We start from the raw sequence: 7,119 nt of genomic DNA on the forward strand, positions 1-7,119 counted from the left end.
TGCTTAGAACATGCGTTTATATGAATCCTGTTACTTTCTCTCCTAAAAGTCTGTCCCACTTTTGCTTTGCTAAACACAAAAGTTGTGTGTGGGAGAGAAGGAGCTGAAAAATCTGTGTCCAGGAGAAGAAACATATGTGTTATTCACCACATGGGTTACATGCATGACTCTATCTTCCCCACTATAGTACTTTTAGCCTCAGTTTACAAATATTGTAACTGAGACTTAGAAGGGTAACCACTTGCAACCACTGTGCTATAACAATGCATCCCATTTAAAATGAAACAGCCAACAAATGGAAAGCAATAACAGGTTAGCACACTGTCCCAAAGACAGAAGACAGATGATCTATTGTTAAATTCCCATTAAAAATATTCCTCACCACCTGCATGGTAGAACTTGTAGAAGATGACATCTGGATCAAGCATCTGCAAATGAGGAATAACTTTAAATTATCAGTGCCTTAATTTCTTATTCACTAGCATTACTAGGTTTTATTTCTGCTTCCAGTGAAAGAGAAGGGAAAAGGATGGAAATCTGAACTTAGAGACGCCAGTGCCATACACTGTCTGCTCATGTTATGCCCTTGGTATCAAAGAAAGCTGGCATGGTCACTAAAGAAAGTGATATACAGATAATGTACCTATTACCAGGAAGTGTGGAGGAGTATGAGAAGCAAGGAGTAGAAGTAGGAGGGAGAGAGGCAAAGCTGCATGGTAAATGCTTAGTGAAATTTAGGATAAAGTCATGTTTCCTAGAAAAATTTCAAGAAATTGGCCACCCTTTATAGTTTCATTAATTTCATACCATTACAATAGCTCAAACTAAATTGCACTTTGTAGTCCCCTGGAGAGCTTTGTAAATCTACCAGTGTCTGCCTCCAACTCCGAAATAGTCTAAATGATTTGTTTTTGAGTTGTGCTATCCAATGCAGTAGCCAGTAACCAGCTGTGGCTATATAAATTTAAATTAATCAAAATAAAATAAAATAGAAAAATACAGTCTTTCAGTTGTCCTGGCCAAATCTGAAGTGCTCAATAGCCATGGGTTGCTGGTAACCCCCATATTGGACAGAACAGATAAAAAATCAAATTATCATAGAAAAGTCTGTTGGAAGCATTTGTCTGGTCAGGGATCAGGCATGGATAACTTTGAAAAATGAAATAGGTCATTGTAATGTGAAAACCTGTTAGGAAACCCCTGGTTCTTATACAGTTTGCTCTAAAATGAATCACCTATTACATTGAGACTAATTTTGTTTTTGTAGGGCATTCAATATTAATTCATTAAGGTAAAATACTTGTTAAATACAATATCATTTTGAAGAATTTGTTTTCTTTTCACAATAGAGAAGAACTCTATCAGGAGGAAACTTTCAAAAATTAAGTACAATTAATGAAACAAAATGTAAAATAGAGCACTGAAATTAGAAAATGAAAAGGAATTCACTTAGGCAATTTTATCATGCCTATTGTATTTTCCTAAAAGTTTTCAGTAGTAAGTTTAAGAATTTCTTTACCAAAGAGATTGAAATGATAAAACATAACTAAACAGAAATTCTGGAACTGAAGAATACAATGAATGAGATAAAGAATGTAATAGGGACCATCAACAACAGGGCAGAGCATAAAGAATAAGTGATAATTTACTTGGAGGATAGGAATAAAGGAATAGTTTAGTTCAAAGAGGATAACAAAGAATTTTAAAAAACAGAGAAACCCTATGAAAGTCTTCAATCAGAAAGGAAAATAAGACTAATTGGCATACCAGAAGAAGAGAGGGAGAAGGAGGTAGAAAGTTTACGCACAGAAATAATCACTGAAAACTTCCTAAATCTGAGGAAAGACTTGGAAATAAATGCATGAAGCCAATAAAACATCATTATATCTCAATGCAAAAGACCTTCTCAAAGACATTAAAATGACACTGTCAAAAATTAATGATAAAAATGAATCATGAAGGCAGCCAAGAAAAAAAGTAACTTACAAAGAAATGCTCATTAGGCTATAAGTGGATTTCTCAGGTGAAATTCTATAGGCCAGGGCAGAGTGAAATGACATATCCAAAGTATTGGAAGATTAAAAATTGACAGGCAAGAAAACTTTGGCAAAATTATCCTATTAAGGAGACAAAAGGGCTTTCCTAGACAAATGAACTGAGATGGTTCACCAATGCTAGATTTGCTTTGCAAAAAATACTGAAAGGGTTTCTTCAAATTAAAATTAAAAGATGCTGCTCAGTGACATGAAAACATATGAAGTACAAAACACTGATAAATGTGAAAACAGTCGGAACTAGAAAATCTAACTATTATGATGTCTTAACCACTTAACTATAGTATAAAGTTTAAAAGAAAAAGTATATTATAGATAAATATAGCTAGTATAATTTGTTAATGAATCCACAACATAAAATAGGTAAATTGTGACATCGAATATATATGATGGGAAGAGTAAACGGGTGGAATCTTCATAGACAAAGAAAGATAACTGCTATTAGCATGAAATGGACTGTTTTTTCTATGAAATGTTTTTTATGAGCCTCATAATAACTACAAAGCAAAAATCTAGATTGGATTCACAAAATATAAAAAAGGAGATATAGAGCATATCACAATGTAAAGCCAAAATTTGTATAGGTAAGCAGAAACAGAGGGAAAAAGAAACAGTGGAGATGTAAAACAAGCAGAAGGCACACAGTAAGATGTCAGTAGTAAGTCTTTACATGTCAATAAACACTAAATTAAAATGGATTGAATTCACCAATAAAAGGCTCAGAGTGGCTGGATAGATTAGCAAAAAACAAGACAAAACTATATTCTGCCTACAGGAGACTCATTTCAGCTCCAAAGACATAGATGATCGAAGAAGATAATCTAAGCAAGTAGAAACCACAAAAAGTGGAGGCAGCCAACATAGAGCAGATAAAATAGACTTCAAGTCAAAAGAGACAAAGAAGGTCATTATTTAAAGATAAACTGGGCAATAATTCAAGAAGCTATAACAATCAATATATACATACCCAACATCTTAATACCCAAATATAACTATATATTATTTTATATATAAATATACATTATGTATTATTATATATCTATATTATATAATATATAAAGGAAATTTCTTCGTATCGCAGGGAGTCTTCAGAAAAGGTACACAGACATTTATATACACACACACACACTCACATACCCCTAGTGTGTCTTCTTGTCCATTTACACAGGACATTATTTTACAAACTATACTGCAGACCTTAATGTTGTCTTTTTCCACACTACTCTGTCTCATTTATCTTTCCTAAAACACCCCTTTCAATAGATTACATACTAGTGAAAAAAATTAGTGTGAGAATGATGTCTGTAAGTTGGTGTACTAGGAAGCTCCAGCCCACACTCTTATAAAGAGAAACTGCAGGAAAAGTATATGGACCAGAATACCTCTGAAAGAATTCTAGAGACCAGTTAAGAAGCTAGTGCATCCAGGCCAACATAAAACTAAGAAGAGATACTGGTGAATAGGGTAGGGAAATTCACAGCAGTTTGCTTTTAGACACCTGCTACCCTATCCACGCACCTCAGCCTACATGGCATAACTGCGAAACAGGGAAGAAGCCCCCACACCAGGGCCACCCTACAGGGTCATCCAATGTTCTGTCTTATCTGGGAGCTGCCTGAGGGACTAGTTTGTGTCTCACCTGACTGGGAATAATGACTGGACTGGTGTCAGACTTTGGCAGCCATTGAAAACAGAGGCAAAACCTTACAGCTGCATTTCCACAAGTATTCACCAGGGGAAGTAAGAGATCTGGAGGGACATCTAGGAACCTCTAGCAACCGAGGTTGGGGAACACCTTCCCCTGCACAAAGACAATTCAGGAAGACTGGGAGATGTGGCTGTTTTTCCAAAGCCCAGTCTCAGCAAAAGTCTACAAGACACAATGAAACAAGGAAAACAGCACAAAGAAACAAAATAACCTCCAGAAATCAGTCTTAAAGAAAAGTAGATCTATGAGCTGCCTGACAGAGAAGTCTTTAAAAACCATATACATGCTCAATGTATTAAAAGAGAACACTCAATGGACTTTGATTTGCATTTCCATGATGATCAGGTGGGCATCTTTTCTTGTGCTTATTGGCCATTTTTGTACCTTATTTGGAGAAATGTCTATGCAAATCCTTCGCCATTTGAAAAATACGTTGGTTATGCTTCAGTTTTTTATTTTTTTCTCAAAGTAGGGTTTATTATGTTGGGTCAACTTGATGAATTGTCAGATTTTGTATTAGACCGTTGGGTAATGTATGTTTCATTTTTAAAATACTTTTTATTTAGATTATGATAGTTTACAACCATGTCAAAATTCAATTGTATGTTATTATTTGTCAATAATATTGTAGGTGCACCACTTCAACTGTTGTGCACACTCTCCACTCCCCCTTTCCCCTGGTAACCACTAACCTGTTTTCTTTGTCCATGTGTTTAATATCCACATATGAGTGGAGTCATACAGAGATTGTCTTTCTCTATCTGCTTATTTCACTTGGCATAATACCCTCAAGGTCCATCCATGTTGTTGTAAATGGGACCATTTCATCCTTTTTTAAGGCTGAGTAGTATGCTATTGTATATATATACCATATCTTCTTTATCCAGTCATCAGTTGTTGGGCACGTAGGTTGCTTCGAGGTCTTGGCCATTGTGGATAATGCTACAATGAACATAGGGTGTATGGGTCTTTTTGAATGGCTGATTTCAACTTCTTTGGATAGATACCCAGTAGTGGGATGTCTGGGTCATATAATATTTCCATTTTTAAATTTTTGAAGAGTATTCATACTGTTTTCCACAGTGGCTGCACAAGTTTGCATTCCCACCATCAGTGTAGGAGGATTTCTTTTCTCCACAACCTTTCCAACGTTTATTTTTGGTTTTGGTTATTTTGGCCATTCTATTGGGTATAAGGTGATATCTTAGTGTAGTTTTGATTTGCATTTCCCTGATGCTCAGTGATGATGAGCATCTTTTCATATGCCTCTTGGTCATCCATCTGTCTTTTTGGAGAATTGTCTGTTCACATCCTCTGCCCATTTTTTGATCAGGTTGTTTGTTTGTTTGTTGTTGAGTTGTGTGAGCTCTTTATATATTATGTAGATTAACCCTTTGTCAGATACATGATTTACAAATATTTTTCCCCAATTAGTGGGTTGTTTTTTTCTATTTCAATGCTGTTTTACCTTGCCTTGTAGATGCTCTTTAGTCGAAGTAACACTTGTTTATTCTTTCTATTTTACCCCTTGTCTGAGAAGGCATGATGTCCAAAAAGATCCTTTTAAGACTGTTGCCAAACAGTGTACCGCCTGTGTTTTCCTCTAGAAGTCCTATGGTTTCAAGTCTTATCTTTTGGTCTTTGATCCATTTTGAGTTTATTTTTGTGATAGGCATAAAAGGATGGTCAACGTTCATTCTTTTACATGTGGCTTTCCAGTTTTCCCAATGCCATTTACTAAGGAGACTTTCTTTTCTCCATCATATGTTCTCAGCACCTTTGTTGAAGATTAGCTATCCATAGATGTATGATTTTATTTCTGGGCTTTCGATTCTGTTCCATCGATCTGTGTGCCTGTTTTTGTACCAGTACCATGCTGTTTTGATTATGATGGCTTTGTAGTACATTTTGAAGTCAGGGTTTGTGATGCCACCAGCTTTGACCACTATTCTCGGGTTTGCTTTAGCAATATGGGGTCTTTTGTAGCCCAATATGAATTTTAAAATTCTTTGTTCTATTTCTGTCAAGAATGTCATTGGGATTTTGATTGGGATTGCATTGAATCTGTAGATTGCTTTAGGTAATATGGACATTTTAACTTTTATTCTTCCAATCCATATGCATGGAATATCTTTCCATCTCTTTATGTAGTCATCAATTTCTTTCAGGAAACTCTTGTAGTTTTCATTGTATAGGACTTTCACTTCCTTGATTAAATTTATTCCAAGATATTTTATTCTTTTTGTTGCAATTGTGAATGGGATTGTGTTCTTGAGTTCTCTTTCTGTTAGTTTGTTATTAAAATATAGAAATGCTAGCAATTTATGTAAGTTGATTTTATACCCTGCAACTTTGCTGTAGTTGTTGATTATTTCTAATAGTTTTCAAATGGATTCTTTGGGGTTTTCTATATGTAAGATCTTGTCGTCTGCAAACAGTGAGATTTTCACTTCTTCATTGACTATTTGGATTTCTTTTATTACTTTTTCATGCCTAATTGCTGTGGCCAAACCAGCAATTATGTTGAATAAACATAGTGGACAAGGGTGGACACACTTGTCTTGTTCCTGTTCTCAGAGGGATGGCACTCAGTTTTTACCCATTGAGTAAGATGTTGGCAGGGGGTTTGTCATATATGGCTCATATTATGTTGAGGTACTTTCCTTCTATACCCAGTTTGTTGAGAGTTTTTATCATAAATGGATGTTGGATCTTGTTGAATGCTTTCTCTGCATCTATTGAGATGATCATGTCGTTTTTGTTTCTCATTTTGTTAATGTGGAGTATCACATTGATTGACTTGCAGATGTTGAACCATCCATGTGTCCCTGATATAAATCCCACTTGGTCATGGTGTATGATCTTTTTAATGTATTCCTGTATTTGGTTTGCCAAAATTTTGTTGAGGATTTTTGCTTCTATGTTCATCAGTGATATTGGCCTGTAGTTTTCCTTTTGTTTGTTATCCTTGTCTGGTTTTGGGATTAGGATGACGTTGGCATCATAGAACATGTTAGGAAGTGATCCATCTTCTTCAATTTTCTGGAATATTTTGAGAAGGATATATATTAAATATTTGAATGTTTGGTAGAATTCTCCAGAGAAGATGTCTGGTCTTGGACTTTTATTTTGGGGGAAGTTTTTGATTACTGTTTCAATATCTTTACTTGTGATTGTCTATTCAGATTCTCTATTTCTTCCTGATTCAGTTTTGGGAGGTTGTAAGAGTTTTAGAATGTATCCATTTCTTCTAGGTTGTCCAATTTGTTGGCATATAGTTTTTCACAGTATTCTCTTATAATCTTTTGTATTTCTGTGGTATCTGTTGTGATTTCTCCTCTTTCATTTCTAACTTTA

The sequence above is a fragment of the Equus quagga genome, unplaced genomic scaffold (assembly GCF_021613505.1).
Source record: "Equus quagga isolate Etosha38 unplaced genomic scaffold, UCLA_HA_Equagga_1.0 HiC_scaffold_32_RagTag, whole genome shotgun sequence".
Classification (NCBI taxonomy): Eukaryota; Metazoa; Chordata; class Mammalia; order Perissodactyla; family Equidae; genus Equus; species Equus quagga.